The sequence below is a fragment of the Carettochelys insculpta genome, chromosome 2 (genome assembly GCF_033958435.1).
Source record: "Carettochelys insculpta isolate YL-2023 chromosome 2, ASM3395843v1, whole genome shotgun sequence".
Lineage (NCBI taxonomy): Eukaryota > Metazoa > Chordata > Testudines > Carettochelyidae > Carettochelys > Carettochelys insculpta.
Window position 1 is genome coordinate 270,518,517 of NC_134138.1, and position 24,669 is coordinate 270,543,185.

The following is a 24,669-nucleotide window of genomic DNA, read 5'->3' on the forward strand; positions in this document are numbered from 1 at the left end:
TGCAGTCCCCATCCCCGTTTTGCACAGTTATGTGTCTGCACAAAAAGCAGTCAAGTAGCACTTAAAAGACTAGCAAAATAATTTATTAGGTGAGCTTTCGTGGGACAAACCCACTTCTTCAGACCATAGCCAGACCAGAACAGACTCAATATTTAAGGCACAGAGAACCAAAAACAGTAACCAAGGAGGACAAATCAGAAAAAGAATCAAGGTGAGCAAATCAGAGAGTAGAGGGGTGGGGGAGGAAGGTCAAGAATTAGATTAAGCCAAGTATGCAGGCGAGCCCCTGTAGTGACTCAGAAGGTTCACATCCTGGTTCAAACCACATGTTAATGTGCTGAATTTGAATATAAAAGACAGCTCGGCTGCTTCTCTTTGAAGAGCGGTGCGAAAGCTTTTTTTCAGTAACACACATACCTTTAGATCATTAATACAATGCCCCATTCCTTTCAAATGTTGACTAACTGGTTTGTGGATCTGGAGTGTTTTGATGTCTGTTTTGTGCCCATTAACCCTTTGTCTAAGGAAGTCAGAAGTCTGCCCAATATACAAAGCATCTGGGTATTGTTGGCACATGATGGCATATATGATGTTAGCAGAGGAGCATGAGAAAGTGCCCATGATTGTGTGAGTAACCTGGTTAGGTCCAGTGATGGTATTTCCAGAAAAGATACGTGGACAAAGCTGGCACTGGGTTTGTTGCAAGGAAAGGTTCCAGGACTGGTATTCCTGGGGTATAGACTGTGGCTGTTTGTGAGGATCCTCATGAGGTTGGGAGGTTGTCTGTAGGAGAGAACAGGCCTGTCACCCAGGGCCTTCTGGAGTGTGGCATCCTGATTAAGGATAGGTTGGAGGTCTTTAATAATTCGTTGCAGTGGTGGATCAGGAATTCATGTGCATGTCCAGGTTAGTGTGTATTTGCTGACCGGCCAACCTGGGGAGCAAAAAGCTTCTCCTTAAATTACTACTTATCTGTTTATTTTAATTTAATTATTTAAAACCAGCCAGCCATTCTCTGGTGGTTTTCTCTTTCACCCTCTTCTGTAAGTAAGGCTGATGACCAGGGTCATTAGCAGAATGTGGGACTCTAGAGCCGTGTCTACACGAGCACGCTACTTTGAAGTAGCGGCGCTAACTTCGAAATAGTGCCCGTCATGGCTACATGTGGCGAGCGCTATTTCAAAGTTGAAATCGACGTTAGGCGGCGAGATGTCGAAGCCGCTAACCCCATGAGGGGATGGGAATAACAACCTACTTCGACGTTCAACGTTGAAGTAGGGCACGTGTAGACGATCCGCGTCCTGCAACATCGAAAGAGTGGGGTCCGCCATGGTGGCCATCAGCTGAGGGGTTGAGAGACCCTCTCTCTCCAGCCCCTGCGGGGCTCTGTGGTCACCGTGTGCAGCAGCCCTTAGCCCAGGGCTTCTGGCTGCTGCTGCGGTAGCTGGGGATCCATGCTGCATGCACAGGGTCTGCAACCAGTTGTTGGCTCTGTGGATCTTGTGTTGTATAGTGCAACTGTGTCTGGGAGGGGCCCTTTAAGGGAGCGGCTTGCTGTTGAGTCCGCCCTGTGACCCTGTCTGCAGCTGTTCCTGGCACCCTTATTTCAATGTGTGCTACTTTGGCATGTAGACGTTCCCTCGCAGCGCCTATTTCGATGTGGTGCTGCCCAACATCAAAGTTGAACATCGACGTTGCCAGCCCTGGAAGATGCGTGGACGTTATTCATCGAAATAGACTATTTCGATGTCGCTATATCGAAATAAGCTATTTCGATGTAGCCTAGGTGGGTAAATCCTCTATAGCATGAGCAAAAGCCAGCTGGTTTTCAGCTAAGGCTGTAGAACAGATTTCACCTTCCTTTGCTAGTGTCTCATTGCTTCTGAGTTACATGCTTCATTCAGCTGAGGACACACAACCTGAGTTTCCAAGATCTTCCAGTTGTAAGGCCAGCAGACCCAGGCTGTTAGCATGTGGGAGTGAACCTCTGAGGCTAAAGAGATGGACTGTTACCACATGAACCAGCTGGCCCTCTTTTAAGGCCGTAGAGCAGACTTCATGCTTCCTTGTCAGTGGTCTCAGTGCCTCTGGGATACAACTAGATGCTTTTCTTTTCCTTTCTCCTTGTGGCTCCCACACTGTGCCTGCTCTAATTTCAGCCATGAGTGATCCAACCCACTAGCTGGCCACAGGACTGAAGAACCAAGAAAGCATAGAGCTGCCTTTATTTCCCCTGTTGTGTCCTTAGCTGACCCCAGCTTGACCAGAACCAGGAAGTATGTTTCTGGGAATTTGCTCTTGGCTTTCTTTTGCAGTCTTCTCCCTGCGCCAGATGGGCAGGAGAACTGCACAAGTAGCCAGCCTAACTGAACTCATAACGAGTGCCTGACCAAAGCGCCTGAACTCCAAAGGGTTTTGGCTCATTTCCACAGTCAGTAAATAGCTCGTTTAGTTTGAGAAAGCCCAAGAAACTTCACTGTTGACGCTGTCTTTTCTTTATCTTTTGCTTTTGCTTTATCCACAAAATTGGTAATAAAAGGCCACCTTAATCCTTCCTCTGGCTTTCTTCATGCCACCTCTCCAGCAGGTCTCCAGCTCCTTGGCAGCTGACTTCATTTGTCTCTGTCAGCCACTTCTTAACTGGTAGTAAATCTCATTCTGAATTAGAGCTTCCAGCATCTCGCTTCTGATGAACAGCATACAGCAAAATGAAAGAACTTGAATCACAGAATCCTAGGGTTGGAAGAGACCTCACAACATCATTGAGTCCAGTCCCCAACTTGGTTATAAACCATTCCAGAGGCAGTCAAGTAACCATCATCTGACCTGTTTTTTTACTGAAAATAACACTTAGCACCTATATTTTTCCAGATCATAGTACAAACACTAGCTAATCCACACCACATCCCAAGAGGGCTACTTTGTGGAGTTAGTGAAATTCAGGATAGACTTGTCCAAGGGTATGCAGTGACTAAGCAACAAAGCCAGGCTGAGAACTCAAATAGTGCTGGCGCCGCACCTTAGGTACAAGCCACGAGACCACAGCTGCTTCAGAAAACCACAGTTTCTTCTGTTAAAATAATTTAAAGAAATTAAGCACTACTGAGCTCTTGAACTTACAATCTTTGCTGAAGCCAAATTCCCATTAAAATCAAGTAAGAACTGAAAGATGGAGTCCCAAGGAAACAAATTACTGTCTTCAGTTTAAGGAAAAAAACAAAAACAAAAACAACAACCCACAAGACTCCTACGGCAAATAATTGTTCCAAATCAAATCTATAGCATTTTCAGGAAGAGAACTTTAGAAATGTTTCCTGTAACTTTTTAGACAGCTTTGTGATGTTTCCTTTTGGAATTTCTGAGCCACTTAAGCTGAGAATTTAACCATATCTCCAGTAAGATGACGTGACCTTTAATTTCTGGACTCGAAGGTTAAAAAAATCCACATAGGTTGATATTATGATGCTTATAATTTGAATATGTATTCCAGTTTTCTTTACTGCTGCACCATGAAAGCTTTGTAGCTGAGGACAGATAAGTCCTTAATTAAAAGTGTTAAAAATTTGCAAGTGAAGGAGAAAACAAATACAGCTTCTCTAGTAACTAAATTCTATGTGTTGCAATGTATTTTTGGAGTTGAAAGGAAATGTTTAAAAAATAATGGCACTCTTAGAACAGCTGTAATGAAACAGGTAAAAATAGGATGTTAAACAGTGAAATTCTGCTGCAATTACTGTTCCCAAGCTTGCAGCTGACCCATGAATTGATAATGCACTCCCATGAAATATTACATTATTGCACTGTGCAATTAATTGCACAGGCAAATACAGGTGTTTTCATCACAGAGGAATACGTCAAAGACCACAGGACATTTTGTTACATAATAATTATGTCCAGAGTTGTTCTTTTTTCAGGTGTGCCTGGATTATAAAGATTATAAAGAGAAAAGGCCTGAGTCCATTTAGTAGCACCAGCGTAATTCTACAGTAAGTCCATTCAAGTTCATGGCATGGCTTGACTATCCAACCACAGCGACAAGAAGAGAATCAGATTTAGGCTATGTCTACACTAGGCAAAGTAAGTCAACTGCAGTTACGCAATTCTATCTACAGCAATCACATATCTAGAATTGATGTATCTGCGCTCAGTTTACTTGGCTGTCCTTACTGAACAAGGTTGATGGGGGAGTTTCTCCCGTTGACCTCCCTTACTCCTTCCATCTCACAAGGAGTACAGGGGTCAACTAGAACCCTTCAGAGGTCAATTTCGTGCATCCCCCACCAGTGCGCAAAATCGAACCCCAGAAGATCGACCCTAAGCAGGTCAATCTTCCAGGCTAGCAAAGACTTAGCTCCAGACATGAACATCTTGTCATCGTCATGAACATCTCTGTGAACATCTTATTATCTGAACTCCTGAATATCATTGTCCAAAGAACTTCCCCATAATAATCCCTAGAGCAGATCATTTAGAAAAACAGCCAATCCTGATAAACAGATAATTGCTGGTTTAACCTCGTCTTGGACTAAGGGCCTTCTGTGTAAAGAAACTGTGATAATCCCTATATTATGGAACCTTCCAGTTATATTTTCTGTTTTGTGGGGCTGCCTTACAAATATGTTACTGGAATGCAGCAAAACAGCCTATAAGATGCCTCAGCTGTGAAGTGGCCTTTTAATAAGGAGTCGTAAGCTTCCTGAATGAGTCAACCATTGTAAGGGCTGTACTGGGTTGAGGTAAATGACATTGCCAGGCCTGAATGTCCTCTCACCGTGGGGTAAATGAGATGCTGCTCAGTTCAAATTATTGGAGATAAAGTGGTGCTCAGCCAATGAGAGAGGGGAATTAGAAATATTTCATTACTTCCTGCTTCAGAAGCCTTTGGACTAGATTGTGACTTTTAGCATAACCCTGTGTAAGAATTTCCTTCTGTGATCCCTGTAATGATATAGTTTTACTTATAACCTATTAGTCACCCACTAGGTGTCTCTGTCTGCTATGTAAACTTCCAAGGAGTGGTAAACAATGGAGCCAAAGCAGGAACTCAAGCTATGTGGGAGCCTGCTTCTGTCTGTTGTAGCTGTTTAGGACTGTTTCTGTATATCACTGCCCTCCTTGAGAGAAAGTAACCTGCAAATTACGAGTATTCTGCCCATGTACATCTCAACTGTCTTGGCTAGCTCATTGGGGTAAAAGCAGGGTTCTGCTCCACCTATACAGGAGTGGGGAAGTAGCACGCATGTACTTTTTACTCTCCAGCATCTTAGTGTTGATAGTTGTACTCTAGTAAAAAAACCACCAGATGATCTTTGATCCAGACAGTCTGGTGAGCGAATTCAGATTTCATAAGAAAGATGCCACCTTTGATAACAGAAGAGTTTCCTTACTGTACTGGGGCATTGACCAAGTACCAAAGTAGGGGAAGTCATTATGATTCCTGGCAAGTCTCCTATCCAAGTACTGAGCCACCCTGGCATGAGAAATAGGGTTACAGCTGTTGCATGGTCATTTAGGAGAGTGACTACAGTTGCTCAGCAGACTATTTGCTCACTATAAACTATTTGTGGATTTTAAAAAAGAACATTGGTCTTATCTTTTAATTAAGGATCAGTTTAGTTTCAGAGTGAAGCACAATTTTATATATTCTTGACATCCCTGACGTTCATTTTCTTCACCGTGTATCTAACTACATTTTCTGCTTCGTTGGTTTTGAAGCATGGTGTCACGCAATGGCTCTGTGAGCACAGATGCCTTCATGACAGATCAGTCATGTCAAAGGGATCAATCCTGCCTGAAGCAAGGGACCCTTCATTTGGGATAGGAAGGTACCCGCCTCCACTGGCCTTGCAGGAGTGGCCTTTACAAAACAGTGGGAGCTGAATCCGCCACAAAGAACTGAGTACATAAGCCATGAAGAAGATCAGAATGTATGCTTGATATCAGGCCTGGAGAATGAATGGATGAACAGTTGATGTAACCCCCAGGGGCTACTTTAATTTAGCTGGGGCTGGGTAGGTCAGTACCGAAGAGATGCAAAGATGTCTTCAAGTCAGCTGTCCTTCCCCACCCAAACTTCTCTCCAGCAGCGTGGGGAGGGGAGAGTGGCAGGAGAAGCAGAGAAGCTGATGCCAGGTCTACATGAGGCCTTCAAGTCAATTGTAGATACACAATTCCAGCTGTGGCAATTGAGTAGCTGGAGTTGACTTATCTGCAATTGACTTACCTGGCTGTCCTCACTGAGGGAGTTTGAGGGGAGAGTTTCTCCTGTTGACCTCACTTTATCCTTGAAAGATTGAGGAGTACCGTGGCCGACTGTCAATCCCTGGTAATTCAATTTCATGCTTCCCCATTAGGCACACAAAATCAAACCCTGGAAGATTGATCCTGACTGGGTTGATCTTCTGGGTACTGAAGCCATAACCTGAATTTAGATGAGTCTACACTGACGTAAGCTGTGTGTGGAGGAACTGGAAGAAGAGATAAATTGCATACAGGCTGACTGTCCTTTAATGTATCTGACCCTTCCTTGCATTCTCCTATTGGTTGTTTTCCTCTCGTCCAGCCTTTTGGCATGAACCTTACATCCACTTAGATTCTCTGCATGTCAGTTAGAGTGGGTGGGCCAAATGCAGGTGCAATCTGTATAAGACTATGGGTTACATGTCATTGCAGTGGGAGAGTCTAAAGGTACATCTACACAGCAGCCTTATTCCCAAATAAGATACTCTGAAATAGCTTATTTTGAAATAACTCATTTACACACAGAAATGCATATCGAAATCTATGTCTGTGGCCCTCTTGTGTCTCCAGAAATGGTGGTTAGCAGTGGCAGTGAGGATCTATGTGCAGTGTTTGAATCTGCAGCTTCCCTCATGGCTTATCTGTCCAATATTGGATTTGCATGGTCGACTGCAATAACCATATATCAGTCTATTTCTGAATTCTTGAGTCGGAGAGTTTTTCCCTCTAAGACAAAATTCTTTTGCATGACGTGCATGTATACTATCGAAGGATGATGTGCCCTGTCATTGGCCATTTGCGTGGCCATTTCGAAGTTTGGGGCTCGTGTAGACATGGCCCACATGACAGTTCACCGAAGAGGATTTCTTTGGGAAGACTTTCATCACCCATTCTTCTCACATGACCAAGCCATCATAGTCTTCTGCTGTTGAGGATCGCTATGAGGGTGGGTATGCCAGGTCTTGACAGGACAACTGCATTTGAAACTCTGTCTTGTCCGTTGATGTTCATAATTCTGCGGAGGCAGCAAAGATGGAAGCTGTTCAATTTTTTCTCCTGGTTCGAGTAGGTGGTCCATGCCTCAGAACCATATAGCAGGATCCTCAATACACGTGGCTGGTAGATTAGTATCTTTGTTTTCACTGTCAGCTTATAGCAAAATAGCACTTAGCTATTTTGAAATACATCATCTGAACACATAGGCCATTTCTACACAGGCCACTTCCTTTGGAAGTGCCATGCTAATACAGGGGGCAAAATATGCTAATAAGGTGCGGATGCAAATTCCCCACACCTCATTAGCATAACGTCACGTGATTTGGAGTCCGGAAGACCGTTCTTCTAGACTCCAAAACACCGTGTAGAAGTGTGGCCCTGCGGGGGGTGCTTCCAGAAGGAAGTCCTCCTTCCAGAGGCCCCTTCTTCCCATAAATTTTCGGGAAGAAGGGGCCTCCAGAAGAACAGTCTTCCAGACTCCAAATCACGTGACATTATGCTAATGAGATGCAGGGAATTTGCATCTGCTCCTCATTAGCATATTTGCTCCCTGTATTAGCATGCCACTTCCAAAGGAAGTGGCCTGTGTAGAAACAGCCATAGAGCCTATTTCGAGTTAGAGCCATTGGACATACAATGGCTTATTTTGAAATAGGCACTATTCCTCACAAAATGGGGTTTACCAATTTCAAAATAACCCACCTGCTATTTCGAATTTATTTGGAAATAGCAATTGCATCATGTAGTCACTAGGTTAGTTATTTCAAAATAACTGTACTGTGTAGATCTACCCTAAGGCTAAGGCTACACCACAGTTTCTATTTCAGAATACACTTGTATCCCGAAATAGAAGCGGCACAGCTAAACACTGTGCTCGAAATAGTGAGGCGACTTCAAATGCATTAGTTCATTCCCGGTAACCCTCGTCACACAAGGGTTACCAGGAAGCTCAAAATAGCCCTTTATTTCAACCCCAGTGAAGCGTAATCTGCACAAGGTTTTGAAATAAAGGGGCTCGGATGCAATTTGTGCACCACAGTTTGGACAAGTTATTTCAAGCTAGGGCTCCAGTGTAACCCTCACCTAAGAGAAAAACAAAACTTTCCTCTCCTGCTCTCTCTCCAGGAGACCTTTTAACCCGAGTGCCACCCAGGATGCGAGCCAGGGCATTGCCAACTAACTGCCATCCACAATCTGGTGCCCGTGTGCCTTTGTGGGAGGTCATGGGGGCTCTAGCTCTGTGCCCATACGGAATCCATCCCACGGTGCACTAAGCCATCTGCTGTTTATTCACAACACGTACGAATTTAAAGAGCATCTTAGCGGGCACGGAGTGAACAGGGTGACTCAGCCAGTTTGATGGAATGCCAGTACTCAGTGCAGTAACTAACAAAGGGACAGTGCCCGTGCCCAGGCAGTGAGCAAAGGACCAGAGCATGGGCAGCATTGGGCCTGTGGAGGGTGAATGACTAGGGGCAGCTCTGGAGTTACAATTTGCCATTGTGTGTCAGGACCCTTTTTGCACCTGATTTCCCATTGCTCTGGACCTTTTGCAGCAGTTTGTACAGGGGGCATAAAATACCGCTCAGTCAGAATGGAGGCATTTCACATTTGGCACTGGGGTGAATGCCAATTTCCGTCCCCTGCTGGCTTGTTCTATGGCTGTGGGCGAGTCACTTCCCTTCACTCAAGGGCATGTGTGCACCAGAACCTCGACGCACCTGATCCTCTTTAATCCAGTGGTCCTGGGACACAGGTTATGCCACATTAAAGATTTTGCTGGGCCAGGGAGGAACTGTGGGGTCTGGAATGAGGGGGATGGGTGTGAGGCACTTACCCAGTGCCCTGCTCCTGGAGGCGCAGATGGACCCGTAGTCCCTTCTGCTGTGTGAGAAGCAGAGAAATGCCTCAGGGGAAGCGTGTTGCTGCGTTGCCCTTCCCCCAAATGGGGAGGGCAGGGAGTGGCAATGTGCACAGCCCGCTTCCTCTTCCATGCTACAGGAGTACCTGGACTCGGGACATCTGAAGTGGGGAGGTTCAAGTGTTGCTTATTTCAGTCAGGGGAACCAGGGGAACCTAAATCAGCAAAGGCAGTTTTTGAGTGGTTTAAGATGAGTCTCCACTAGAAGGATTTGCAGGCTTAGCTACATAGGCAAACTATTTCTAGGGTAGACCTGGCCTCAGTTTAGCCTGTGTAAAAAATGGGGATACAAACACTGCCTTAGCCTGGGGCAAGTAGGTGTGAGGCTGTGTTAACGGACGCATGTTCATAATGTCCTCTGGCCTGAATGGAGCGTGCAATGTATTATTACAACTCGAGGACAGGGAAAGCAAAACAATGAAGCTCTTCACAAACTCAGCCCTGCCCTATTCATCCATCCTGCTGTCTTGTTATGATGCCAATCCCCACCAGCATGGGCAGTGGGTGAAGGCCCAGCTGAGGAAGACAAGTGCTCTCAATACACTCATATCAGAACACACATCTCAGAGGAAAGGCAGGCATTCCAGAGCACTTCAGCAAAGGTTTAGCTCTGGGTTATGGAAAACGAATGGGTAGATTTTGGCCTTTTTTAGGAGGGCTGCAGGAAATGTTTTCCTCTGTGGAGGAGGCACTGGTAGGATGTGTAATGCATTTTCTATGCAAACGTCCCACCCCGCTTTGCTGCTCAGGAATGCAAGGCCAGCAGGAAAGTGCAGCTGGGAATCTGCAATGAAAAATTCTGCCGACGCTTCAAAGAGCTGCTCCTGTCTAATCTGTTTCACAGGCTATGGTCTGTGACATTGCTGGTGGTGGGATGGGCCCCTGGATTTCAGGGCAGCATGGACGGTGTGCTCTCCAGGAACAGGAGTGGAGAAGACTTGGCAGAAGAGGGTGCATTAATAATGTTTGATGCTCTAGTTCAAAGGATGCCACTGCCCCATGTTTGCATGTGGTCCCTCGTTCTCAAGTGGGGAGAGAGGTCACACTGCCTTACTATGGGCAGTCTGCAGGGGAAGCTCCAGCCCTCTGGGTGGGAACCAGCCACAGTCAGTCTTCAGCCCATAGCCTCCTGCCTGGGGCAGAGAGTAAATTATAGTTTACGGGGAGCTCTGATCCTCTGGCAGCACAGACAGTCTGTGACTCCACAGCCTAGTGCACAGCCCAGGCCTTCTGGGCAAAAAGGGGGTTTGGCCACAACCGACAGGCTCGCTGATGGGGGTGGGAGGCGAAAGGGGGCAGTTGCCTCAGGGCCTGGAGCTCCGGCTGCTGATGCCGCTCCGGTCCCTTTGAATTGGCCTGGCAGCGCTGCTGTACTGCTGCATGGGGCTGTGCGGGGGTGGGGGAGGAGAGGCCCAACACCATCGGAGGAGCGATGTTTAGGAGCGAATGCCCTAGTCCTGCCCGTCTGCCCTTGGCCCCGCCCTGTGCACGGTGCGGAGCTGGACCCTTGTCCCTCCTTGCCCCAGAGCCTGCCGTGGCTGTCAGCACCGCTGCCTCGGGGATAGGGTCAGTGGAAGCGGGTGTAGAGGAGCTGGGCCTGCTCTCCTTCACTGGGTCCCGGCCTAGCACCCTCACAGTGGCGGAGGGGAACATCACTGGCTCAGCAGGGATCCTCCAGAAACACACTGGCTTCCACTCCAGCAGCAGAATGGGACTGAAATCTGGTTCTCTTGGGCTGCTTCCTACCACAGCCTGGATGTCGGGCTCTGTAGTGCGAAGAGCCTCTGCCTCCCCGAGGAACTCATCTGCCAGCGACTCCGTGTGATACTCCCCTGATCAGCTGGTGCAGCTGCACTCAGGGGCTAGCCTGGGATCCTGCAAAGATCTCTGCTCCCTGGAAGAGATGCCTGCTTCCTCTGATGGCCCAGCCCCAAGTCTGCTCTGGGATTTGCTTTTATACTTCTCATCCTGCCCTGGGGTTTGTGGTGCAGGAGGACTTTGGCTCCACCTGCTGGGATTGTGTAGTATTCCCTCGCTTTCCAGTCTGGAGTGGGGCTGCATCATTCACAATGCTGGGTTTCAAGTATTAGGAGGTAGCCGTGTTAATCTGTATCTTCAAGAACAACAAGAAGTCCTTTGGCACCTTATAGACTAACAGATATTTTGGAGCATAAACTTCCGTGGGCAAGGACCCGCTTTGTTGGATACAACTGCTGGGTTTGGGGACATAGGGAAAAGTGGGGAAGAAACAAGTTACAGAGCGGGAGGAGTAGGTTGGATATTAGGAAAAAAACTATTTCACCAGGAGGGTGGTGAAGCACTGGAATGCATTACCCAGACAGGTGGTGGAATCTTCATCCCTAGAAGTTTTTAACTCGTTGCTTGACCAAGCAATGGCTGGGATGATTTAGTTGGGTTTGTCCTACTTTAGGCAGGGGGCTGGATTCAATGACCTCCTGAGGTCTCTTGCAGCCCTGGGATTCTAAGATTCAATGATAAGAAATATCCCAACATGGTTCTGTGCTGCAGGGCTGGGGAGACTATGAGGCCCATTGCCTCCTGGGACTTGGAGGGGTGAAGTGGGGGGGGTCTCTTTGGAGAGGGAGAGAGAAGGAAAAGTAAGAGGAGACATGGGGAATGTGGCGAGGGTGGAAGTTATTCACAGGGAGCACACACCTTGTCCAGATAGAATCCTAGAAATGTAGGACTGCAAGGGACTTTGAGAGGTCGTCCAGTTCATCCAGGATGCTGAGGGCTAACACGATGCTCAACTAACTATATCCAGGCAATTGCTCCGACACAAAGGGCAAAGAAGTGCAGGCCTTAGTCCAAGTCTTCCACTGACTTCAGTGCACTTTCAATCAGACCCATCAGGACAACTCATATTAAATACTGAGGCAGGCGCCCAGCTGTGAAACCTGGGTTGCACGGCCCTATGGAATGGTCCCATGGAATTTTCAAGACCTTAACCCAATAGAACACTGTAACAGTCCGGCTGAAAACTTAGACTGTAACAGAATGATTTCCCTTCTGCCGGCGTCTATCAATTGTTTTTAAAAATAAGCAAATAATGCTTGCTGCCTCCCTGCAGAGCTTCACCAACCGCTGTGCTGCTCACCTCTGTGAGCAAGCCAGCCTTTTCGTGTGGGATTACCCATGCCTTGGAATCAATAGGAGACATTGATTGTGGAGGGTACTTATTCACAAAATAACAGCTTGCGTCTGATGGAGTTGCACTTTTACAAGCTAACAAGTTATTACTGTACCTGGGGCTAGACTACTAGCATGCTATTCACTGCTCCCCTGGCCCCAGCAAAATAGTTTCCACAGGGCAAGGATCCGCATACCTGTTCTCTCTGGGGCACAATCAGACATCACTCTTCAAGCTCACTTGCCCCAAACTTTTTTAATTCTGTTTACTATGGCTCAGCCCCTGGGCTACCGCACAAACTTGAACTTTCCTATAGATCTCAGAGCTCAAAAGAGCACAACAGGGGGAGAATATACAGATGGTAAAATACTATCTGAAAGACAAGAGAAGTCACTGAGATCAGGGAATGAGCAGAGTTGGGTATGTTTATGGAAAGTGACATCATTTCGCCTATTCTTGTGATTTTATTTCGAATCTTGGGAGATTTAGGGTGAAGTTTCTGCCCCATTGACTTCACTGGAGTTAGGGTTTCACCACTGATGTTGTCTTAAAGCCCCAGCTTCTGAAGTCTTGTGATCATATGGAAATCTCAGGTTTCCATTTGTAAATATAAATAAGCCGCTAGTGCTCAAAGTCATAGAGAAACGCTTGAAAACATGACCGCAAAAGGCTCCAAGACCAGAAATAAAAGAAAAAGCACCTCACGTTTTTAGGGCTTTTTTTTTTTTGTTTGTTTTAAATCTCACAGTGCTGTGAGGACTGACTCTATGTTTTTGGATGCTCCTTAGCAATATGTATAACAAGTCTTGTTGTTTCTTCTGTAGAGCTGTGGGACCTGATTCTGATTGCTTCTAAGGGCCTAGGGTTCCCAACTTTCTGATAGCAGACAATTAAAGCTCAGGCCCACCAACTGGGAGGTGAGGGAGCCAACTCCCCCTGGGCCCAGAGAGTCAAAGGGCCCAGAGAGTCAAAGGGCCCAGAGATCCCAGCTGCTGCCACTGCTACTGAAGCAGTTGTGGTAGTCAGAGACTCAGGCCATATTGACTTGCTGCAGGAGCACCTGGAGTGTCTGTCTGAGGCCCTGTCCCTTCCGCCGGCAGCTACACCCCTTCTGGGGGTGCAGAGCTGCCCCACCATCCTGGGATCCACATGGCTGTCAGCCCTATCACTGAACATCCTTGCCCCATCCCTGCTGTGTGGCTCTGCCCCGTCCTCACTCCAGTCCCCTGCCCCATCCTCTCCCTTGCTCACTTGCTCATTTTCACTGCTGGCCTGGGGATGTGGGCTCTGGCTGGGGGTGTGGGCTCTGGGGCAGGGTGGGGGCTGAGGGGTTTGGAGTGTAAGACAAGGTCGGGGGAGGGCACTGGTTGCAGGTGTGGGCACTGGAGGGGGGCTGGGGGTGAGGTATTTTGGGTGCAGGAGGGGACTCTGGCTGGGGAGGTTGGGTGCAGGGATGGGGTGGGGAGAGGGTGAGTGTGGGGTGGGGTGAGGAGAGGGCTCTGGCTGTGAATGCAGGCTCTGGGGTGGGGCTGAAGACAGGGATTATGGGCTGTAGGAAGGGGCCCTGAGCTGGAGGTGGGGCCACAGCGTTCAGAATATGAGAGGAGGCTCTGGGCTGAGCCCAGGGGGCTGAGGTGTGGCAGGGTCGGGGCTGTAACTGGGGGTGTGGGCTCTGAGGTGGGGCCATAGCTGAGGGATTAGAGGTACAGAAGGGGGCTTTGGACTGGGGCCGAGGAGTTTGAAGTGAGAGGGGGCTCAGAGGTGGGACAGATGTTGGGGCATAGGAGAGGGCTTGGGGTGAGGCCTCCAGGAGATGCTGATCTCAGGTGGCTCCTGGGGAACAGCAACATGTCTGTCAAGCACCTAGGTGAAGGGGTGGCTGAGCCAGGGGATCTGCATGCTGACTGCACCCGCAGGTGTTACTCTCCCAGCTCTCGTTAGCCACAGTTTTCAGCCAATGGGGACCGTGGAGCCAGCGCTTAGGGTGGGGGCAGCCTGCAGAGTCCCCATGGCCATCCCTCAGCCGAGGAGCTGATGGGAAGTTCCAGCCACCTCTGGCAGTGGCGCTGAGCCAGAGACGGAAGACTTAGTGGCTCAGTCAGGGGTGCTGACCAGAGCCACCAGGGTCCAACGTGACATCTGGCTACCCTAACTAAGGCCTCTCCGGCAGCGTGAAGGAGCCTTAAAGAGACAGTAGTTTATGGTAGGGTGGTGCTCCAGGGACTTCATCTATGTGCAGAATAAATTTTATGTGCGCCAAGGCAAGTGTGAATGTGCACCACTGGCAGAAACAAAACCTAACTGTTGGGCTCCGCTAATCAGCTGGGCAGCATTGGGCTGTCTCCTGAGTGGCTGCACAAGCACACAGCTTACAGGGAACACTGGATTTAGGGTGTGTTGTCACTGCAGTAGAGGGGTGATTGCAGCTTGGATTACAGTAACTGTGCAAGCTTTAATCTGTCAAGCACACAGGCAACAATGCAGACCCTGGCAGGGGTTAGCAACACAAGGCAGTGCCATCATTGTGAGCTGTACATCATAGAAGTAAAATTTATCCAGGGACTGAGGCATGATCGCACAACCTGCAGGGATGCCTACGCTGCCATGTTTGCATTGCTGTCTGTAACCACATCAAAGCTAGCTCATGTCTCCCTGCCCCCTCTCTCCACCTGCTAGCAGCCACACCTCTGATTGCACTGGACACAGAGCTTCCTGGATTCTGAGGCCGGAAAAGATCACTGCAATACCCTAGCCTGAGCTCCTGTGTAACACAGGCCAGAGAACTGCCACCAGATAATTCCTAGAGCAGATCTATTAGAAAGACCTTCCCACTGGATTTGCAAATTCAGTGATAGAAAATCCCCTTTGGCCCTGGGTAAATTGTTCCAATCTGTGGTTCACTACACTCACTGCTAAAAATGTACACCTTATTTCCAGTCCTAATGTGTACAACTTCAATGCCCAGCCTTTGGGACGGTGTTGGACCTTCTCTATTACACTGAAGAAACCATTACTAGATATTTGTTCTCTGTGTAGGTACTTATAAACTATAAGTCACCTCCTAATCTTCACCTTGTTATGCTAACTCAATTGAGCTCCTTGAGTCTACCAGTGTAAGGTGGATTTTCAACCTTTTCATCCTCCTTGTGGCTCTTCTCTGAATGCTGTTCAATTTATCAATTTCCTCCTTGAATTGTGGCACCAGAACGGGACATAGGATTCTAGCAGAGGTTGCACCGGTGTCAAACAAGGGGTCATGCCCCTGTTTATGTATCCCAGGATCTCATTAAGCCTATTGGCCACAGTGTCATTTTGGGAGCTCATGCTCCAATGATAACCCACCACAACTCCAAATCTTTTCTAGAGTCACTGCTTCCCAGAATAGAGTCTCCCATCCTGTCAGTACAGCCTGTGTTCTTTGCTGATAGATACATACATTCACTTTTAAACATATTCAAACAGAAATTCTCAGAGGAGTAACCATGTTAGCCTGTAGATTCACAAATAACAAGCAGTCCTGTGGCATGTTGTGGATTAACAAATGGACAAAACTCACTTTCTCAGATCTGAAGAAGTGGGTCTTTGCCACAAAAGCTCATCACCTAATAAATAGCATGGTTAGCCTTTAAGGTGCTACAGAACTGCTAGATTTCCCTGAGTGCACCTTTAGATCAGGACACATGGATCTCATAGACCTCAAAGGGGTCTTGAGAGGTCTTCCAGTCCAATCCCCTGCCCTCTTAGCAAGACCAAGAACCTTCTTTTCTTTATTTTAAATCCTATTTTCCCCAGATCCTTAAATGGCCCTCTTCAGTGGCTGAACTTGCAGCTCTGGGTTTAACAGGCAAATACACAAACCACAGAGCTATCCTACCCCCTACAAGCCTATTTACCCCAGGGCCCTTTTCAGCCCCCTAAAGGATTGAATTCATGACCCTGGGTTTATAAGGCCAATGCTCAAACTACTGAACTACCCACAGGCCAAGGTAAAAAGAATAGAGAATTCAATGAAAGCAGCAGAGCTGAGGGAGAGCTGGGAAAACCAGGTAAATCACCAGGGTAGAATTGCCAAAGCTGCAATTCAGACCAAACAGTGAGGATTAACATTCTGCTCCTCAAAAAAGTGCCAGGGGCTCTTTCATGGCCACCGCTGGCCAGGAGCTGAGTTCTGAAGCTCATTGGAAAGATGGGGTTGTGCTCCTCATCAGGTCTGGACCAATATGGCAGGCCTTGGGCCCTGCCGAGTCCACTGATTTTGGTGAGACAGGTTTCAGCTGGAGACAGCACTCAGTGCAAGCAGGGGCAGGGAGCACAGTCTAGTTCTTGCTAAGAAAGCAACTAAAATCACCAACGCTTTCACACAAATCCACCCTGCATTTTCTGGTTACTGCCAGCTGTAACCTCTCATTCTTCTCTTATAATTATTTCATCAAGTCAGCCTTTTTTCCTCCTGACTGTGAGTTCCAAGCCGTCCAACTCTGCTCTGCAATAAATCTTCCTAAAACGACAGCTGCTTCCTCCTCCCCCACCGGCTGGGTAGGTTCTTGTGTTTCCTTTTACACACATCCCCACTATAGCAATATATATATATATAACATAGTCTTCTTTTCCTCTCAGTGATATTTCCTGTCCGCCCTCTCCTGCTTGCTCCCCGTCTCGCTGTGTGCTTCCTCTTTCTCCACCCCCGCCCAGCAATTTGTCACCGCTCCAGGGTATTTTTCTTTTTTAGAACTGTGCTCACATGACAGTCTCCCTCCAACACAAAGTGCCTGGGCCATTAACTTCAACAACGCAAATGACAGCCTCAATGTCAAGTCACATTGCCCAGTGATACGCAATGCCTTGAGATGCCGGAACCTGCCTAGAAAACATCCCAGTCCTTGCTTCACCCACATGCTTTACGAAAGAATATTACTTGTGGGGAAGGGGAAATGAGATCTAAGAAGAATGTTAAGTAATTTTCTGGTTCATGAATTATAGACTAGAACACTAGAACTGGAGGGCCCTCGAGAGGTCATCGAATCCAGTCCCCGGCCCTCATGGCAGGGCCAAGTACTATCTAGACCATGGGTGTCCAAACTTTTGGCTTGCCTGGGCCGCATTGAGTGAAGATGGTCTTGGGCCGCGTACAAAATATATAATACAGTTAATGTATATAAATCACATAATAATGTTGAAAGTTTACGATCTTGTGGGGCCACATTACAAGCTGTCCAGGGCTGCATGTGGCCCGCGGGCCGCAGGTTGGACACGCCTGATCTAGACCATCCCTGATAGATGTCTATCTAAATAAATGTCTATCTATAGATGTCTATTTGCTCTTAAATATCTCCAGTGATGAAGATTCTACAACCTCCCAGAGCAACTTATTCCAGTGTTTAAGCACCCTGACAGGAAGTTCTTCCTAATGTCCTGCCTAAACCTCCCTTGCTGCAGTTTAAACCCATTGCTTCTTGTCCTGCACTCAGATGCCAAGGAGAACAATTTTCTCCCTTTTCCTTGTAACATTTTTAGGTACTTGTAAACTACTACCATGCCCCCTCTCAGTCTTCTCTTTTCTAAACTTAACAAGCCCAGTCCTTTCAGTTTTCCCTCATAGCTCTTGTTCTCTAGATCTTTAATCATTCATGTTACTCTTCTATTGATCTTCTCCAGTTTCTCCACATCTTTCTTAAAATTAGGTGCTCAGAACTGGACACAATATTCCAGTTGAGGCCTCATCAGTGGAGAGCAGAGTGGAAGATGGCAATGATAATCTTACCTTATTAGAGCTTTACCGTTTCCTAATGGGCACTGTACTGGAGGATTCATAGCAGGATGCAACAGGTGCTAGCTGTCTCATGAGTGCTACAGCTTCGCTCAGTGGGGTTGGCTCAGCCACGCTAGCAAAGTTCAATCCCATTGTGTTACCATATTATTAAGTCAGAGAGAGATAAAAGTACATGCACATCCTGAACTGCCTGCATTGAACGAACGAGTGCATTAGAGGACTCACAAGACAATGCTGCCAACTGCAAATTGCTCATGAGGAGACTGTTACACAGACATGACGCTTTTGCCCCCATGATCTTGTTAAATGACAATTTAAGACCTCAGAAAGGACAGCTAGCAAGAAAGTCAGATGTCTCCAGAGCTTCTGGAACTCAGCTGCCATTCTCAATTTGATTCCTGCATAACAGATCTCTGGGTAAGAAAGAACACCACCAGAGGCCATCTGCAGGGAACAACAATGAGTTTTATTCGTCCATCACCAACTCAAGATATATGTTACATGTTCTTGTGCACCATCTGCTGCTTGCTCCTTATTGGTTAACTATGTACCTCTTCACCAAGATAGAGGACAGTGATTGGATGGGTCTGTGTAAGCCACAACAGGAGAGTGGGGCTTTTTCCCCTCTGCTGGCCAGCCATGTAGGTGTAGTAGTTAGTGAGTCTGATTTGGCTACAAAGGAGAAGACTCAGTTATTTAACCTGGAGCATTTCCAAAGGAGTGAAGTTCAAACCTGACTGATGACACAAGAAGGGTGGGTTACATCTTTCTGCTGATTTATTCTGTCCTCCTATAGAGTGCTCACTCTGCTTTGTGGTAGATCCCAGGAGAACCTGGAGGGCCCTTGTCTTTGCTGTGATGCTTTGGTTCCACAGGCCTGATTGACACCAGCACAGTGACTCATTCCTACGGTGAAAGGCTATGCAGGTGTCTTGCTAACCATTTGGATCACTGGCTGGGAGGCGTGGCAACTACCTTGCACGTCACTTTTCTGAAGGAAAACAGGCCATACTTCAGAGTGAAGTAATGAGAGTGCAGTTAATTGCAATTATACTGTGGTTATCCTATTTGCTATGTGCAATTACTGCTAATTCACAGAGCTGGAAAGTTCACTACATGATTACACTGCATACAAAGTAGCTAGTGTACCTGGATTCTCACAGCGTGTGTATTCAGAGCACCAAAGGGGCACAAAGCAGTACACAGGTCAGGTAACTTCTGCTTCTGTCAGTCAATGACCATTGCAATTTAAGAATCAAACCCACCATGTGCTTGCAAGGCAACTGAGACCCAGAGCACAAGCAGGAGGTGCCACCTGCAAACCATTCTGTAGCACTCACCGCAATGCGGAAAAGGAGCGTTTAACCCAGGGAGGGCTGATGAAGGACCTGTTTGGTTTGTTCTTTGGACTTTGGCATTGGCTGGAGAGTCAAAAGCATTAAAAATTACCAGGCTCAGGTGACAGACCAGACAGGAGAATGAAAGTGGCTGGGGAAACTGAGGCAGCAGTTCTCATGACGTAAGAATCCAGTACCTGTCCCCTTCTTATAAACTGAGGTTGTGTATAAATAGCCGTAATCTCAAGCGTCACAAGCATGATGGTGAAGACGTGTTGGCCAAAGGTATGAGAGAACTTTGGTGTGCAGGGCAAGCCCTGGAGAATACCCACGGGTTTTGGTGTTGCTTATTAGTATTTCATTACCACTCAAACACAAAGGTGGAAGTTTTAAATTCCTCCTGCATTTTCAGCTAAATGATTAGGTATCTCAGATACTTTTTCTTCAATGGAATGATATCTCTTTCCCACCTCTCCTTCATACCTGCTCAAAATATGGTTTGAACACAGTCAAGGAGAATATAGGGAACTACAGACTGGTCAGCCTCACCTCAGTCTCTGGATAAATTGTGGAGCATGTCCTCAGAGAATCATTTTGAAACACTTGAGGAGAGGAACAGTGATCAGGAACAGTCAACATGAATTCACAGAGGGCACGTCACATCTGACCAATCTGGTTGCCTTCTGTGATGAGATAACTGGCTCTGTGGATATGGGGAAAGTGGTGATGACATAGCTTGACTTCACAGTTTCCCACAATATTCTCACCGGAAAGTTAAAGAAGTAAGGCTTTGGTGAATGGACTACAATGTAGATAGAAAAGTAGCTAGATCATTGGGCTCAACAGGTCGTGATAAATAGCTCCATGTCCAGCTGGCAGCCAGTATCAAGCAGCATGTCCCAGAAGATGGGGCTGGGGCTGGTTTTGTTCAACATCTTCATTAATGAGCTAGATGTTGGGCTGGATTTCACCCGTAGCAAGTTCATGGATGATACTAAACTAGAGGGAGAGGTTGGTATGCTGGATGGTAGGTATAGGGTCCAGAGTGACCTAGACAAATTGGAGGACTCGGACAAAAGAAATCTAATGAGGTTCAACAAAGATAAGTACAGCGTCCTGCACTTAGGACGGAAGAATCTCATGCATTGCTACAGGCTGGGGATCAACTGGCTATGCAGCAATACTTCAAAGAACCTGGGAATTACAATGGATGAGAAGCTGAATATAAGTCAACAGTGTGCCCAAGTGCCAGTAAGGCTAATGGCATATTGGGCTGAATTAGTAGGAGCATTGCCAGCAGACTGAGTGATTATTTCCCTCTATTCAGCACTAGTAAGGCCACATATGGAGTATTGTGTCCAGTTTTGGGCCTCCTGCTACAGATATGATGTGGACAAATTGGAGAATGTCCAGTGGAGGGCAATGTAAATTATTAAGGGGCTGGAGCACATGACTTAGGAGAGGCGGTTGATGAAACTGGGCTTATTTACTCTGCAAAAGACAAAAGGGATGGGGGGATTTGACAGCACCCTTTAGCTACCTGAAGGGGTGTTCCAAAGAGGGTGGAGGTGGGCTATGCTCTGTTGTAGCAGATGGCTGAACAAGGCCCAATGATCTCAGTGCAGTAGGAGGTGGTCCAGGTTGGATATTAGGAGAAGCTATTTCCTTAGGAGTGTGGTGAAGCACTGGAAGGGGTTGCCTGGGAGGTGAAATTTTCATCCTTAGAGGTTTTTAAGGTCAAGCTGCCATTGGGGTTGGTCCTGCTTAGAGCACGGAGTTGAACTAGATGACCTCCTGATGTCTCTTAAAATCATAATCCTCTATGAGTCTATAAAATGACCATAGCTATTTAGTTTGAACCTATGTCATTTTGAGGGTATTTTGGGTTGACAGCCCTGGAGAACATTTGGCCTAAACTTTTTTAGATATGGCTAGTGATTTGGGGTGCTACAGTTTTCCAGATCCAACGTGGGAAGCGTTAAAAGAACCTGATGTTTTTATACGACAGGTTCTCTGCAGTATCTGAAAATCAGACTCCACATGTCTCATGTGAGGCATCCAGCAGGATGAGTCACATCTGGAGGCGTGGGTTCTGTATTTGTCTTTATCAACAGGTCACCACAACTCTCCGTTCCTCCTCCTCCACTGAGTCTTTCTCTTTCTTTCTTCACTTGAATGGGCCATTTCTATGGGCAATAGGATACTTTTGTCTCTACGGCTGCTGAAAGAATGCCGGCAGGGATCAATATCTCCACTGCTGTGCCATAAACGGGACCTAAATTCTGCAGCAAGAATGCCAATGTCCAGTGCAACAAACAGGAAATTCTGTGCCGCCGGTAGAAAAGCTGGAGGAGGGACAATTTTAGTGAATTAAATATGAAAGTGAAGGGTGCAATCAGCACGGCCATGGCTTGTTTGACTCAGCATGAGACTAAATTTAGGTTATCTGATGCTGCTCCTAGCATTTCTACAGTCTGCTGATATTTGTGCCAGCTATTCACTATTGCAATCTAGGTGTTACTGAGGACACAGAGAGAAAAGTGAGGAGATAGGCCTGTGGGGCAACATGTCAAACTAGGTGACTTCTTACGGCTTCTAGCTGGAGGTTTCTGCTAAACTGGCTGAAGCTGGCATTTTAAATAGGCCGTTGTTAGGTTTCAGAATTTAATGTAAGATGCCTTCCTGCTGAGTGCCCTGCCTCAGTTTCCCAGTTATTCAGGGCTCTGTAAACAAAACTCCATGCAGTCTCACTCATTCAGTCACAGGGTTTGGCAGCTGGTGTCTTGGTCAACGTAAAGTTGCAAAACATCACCCCAAAAACAAATCTTCCACCCCACCTTGAGCAGGACACAGCTTCTCCTTCCTAGGGCACTATCCTGCTGTCTGAGCTGCTGGAGAAGATAGTAGGCCTGGCCTGCCTTCTTCCAAAGGATAAACAAAGCTTCAGCTGGATCTTTTTACCCAGCCCCACCTCCTTGTTCAACGACTGCTGTAGGAGCCCTCTCTGCCTGCAATTTTACAGTATAGTTCTCACTCTGCCCTCACTGAGGCTACCTGTAGACGGCAGGTGCTATTTTGGGATACAAAGGTACCTTGAAATAGCAATGCCATGGCTTTCCATGGCTTTCCACAGCACCCAAACTAGCACAGCTCTTTCAGGCATGCTATTCTGGTTCCAGTACCCCTCATCGTACGAGGAGAATGGAATGTTTGGAATAGACCCTTATTCCAGAATTTGGTCCAGTTTGAATGGCACCAAGTTTAGAATAAGGTATTTTGAAATAATGTATACAATTTGTGTAGTGCAAATTGCGTAAATTATTTTGAAAACAGCTCGCTAGGTAGCCACAGCCTGAGTGACCTCTGAGGACTTTTAGCTCGGGTTGAGCAGGAATACCTGCCCTGCTACAAGGATACTGCACTTATTACAGTCATAGCAGCCCATGACACAGAGTCATCATCCTTTTGAGGTGACTGGGGCAGTTCACACCTCTGCTAGGAGAACTGCAGACCCTGCAAGGTACCACTGCCTTGGTTATATTTGGTTTTCCCTTTTTTAAAAGCTTTTTAGTGCAATCAGAAGGACCAGAAGCAGCATTTCCTATGGTAAAATAGAATTTAGGTTCTTCGTCACAGGTTTGCAACAAGAGAAGGATTCTGTGGCAAATTCAACCACTGAAGAATAGTCTCAGACGGGTTGCCATGTTAGTTGGTAGCATCTCAAAAAAGCAGTCCTGTAGCATCTTAAAGACTAACTCTTTTATTTATTAGGTAATGAGCTTTCATGGGTGAGATGCAAGATGCTGCCCATGGTGGTAGCTGTGATGTGCACTTGTATGGAGTAGGACATGGAATGAGGCCATTATGAACAGGATGTCAGACAATAACATGCAAACATCTCTGTTGGGCGCCAATCAAGGGCTTAAGCTAGCACTCTCTTATGTCCAGGCCCATTTTTTCCGGGTCTTCACTCCATCTTCTTTTCATCCCACAGAACAGTGACATCCAGGGCCTGTTTCATTCGCTGGTGAGATAACCCCAGCTGAGTTTTCCTGCTGGTAGCCGAAAGCCTGACCCAAAGCATGGAAGAGCATGGAAAGAGTCCATTGATTCTGACAGGCTTTGAATCGGGCCCTTTCGTTCTATGTTTTTAATGACAAACATGAAATTCAATGTCATTAAAGAGCCTGACAGGTTTTTTGTTTTTTTTTTGGTATGTGCATCATGAAAGGGTGACTTTGAGTTAGATTTCCAGTCAATCTCATGATGCCAGTTTGCATGCTAACAGAAATCATCATCTTTGTCAGAACTATGACAGGCAGCATTAATGCTTGTGTGCACATAAAAGCTTCAGCTTTATTTTACCACATGGAAAGTACATACCTCATGCCCCTGCAGGTGGGTCTTTGAACACAGAAAAGCAGATGGTCTGGCTCTGACTTAGGCCTGGGCTATGCTAGGGCTATGTCTGTGCTAAAGGCTTTATAGACAAAACACGGGGACTGTCCAGATTTTCAAGGTGTTCGGTAAATTGACAGAACGCAGCGCTTGTGTAGACAGCTGTATGCTGCTCCCCATGAGAAAGAACGCCTCTATCTCCAGAGATCTGTTGACAGAAAGCCCGTCTGGATGTTCCGGGGGCCTTCTGTCAACAGACAGGGCTTCTAGGACATTTTGCTGATAGGGCAGCCAGGCAGTATGGATGTTGTTGACACAGCTGATCGCTCTTGTGATTCACTTGGCCATTTGGACGCAATCTGTCGACAGAAATTTTGTCGGAAAATATTTTCTGACAAAATCTTCTGTTGAAAAGTCCCTGTAACCTAGACATAGCCTAGAAATTAGATAAGTGTAACTATGTCCCTGGAGGGTGTGGAATATTGACATCCTGAGTGAGCCAGTTAAATCATCCTTACCTCCGGGGTAGACAATGTTGAATTTTCCTCTTGACCTACCGATCACATCTTGGGCAGGTAGGTTACCTATGCAATGGGAGCACCCATCTCATCCACATAGGTACCCCCTTCAATGAGATACTACAGTGGTGCTTTAAGTGATGCTTTAACCTCCCGCCCTGAAGTCCCCCTCCCATGGGGGGATGGTTGCAATATGACAGCACCTGTCAGAAATGTAAGCTATTTTCACCCCTCGCTGCAATGTACGTAAGCTTCCGTGGAGAGTATTCTGACTGTGCCAACATTGGGCGTTACTGTCTCTGAAAGGTCATAGAGTCATAGAGTTTAGCGGCAGAAAG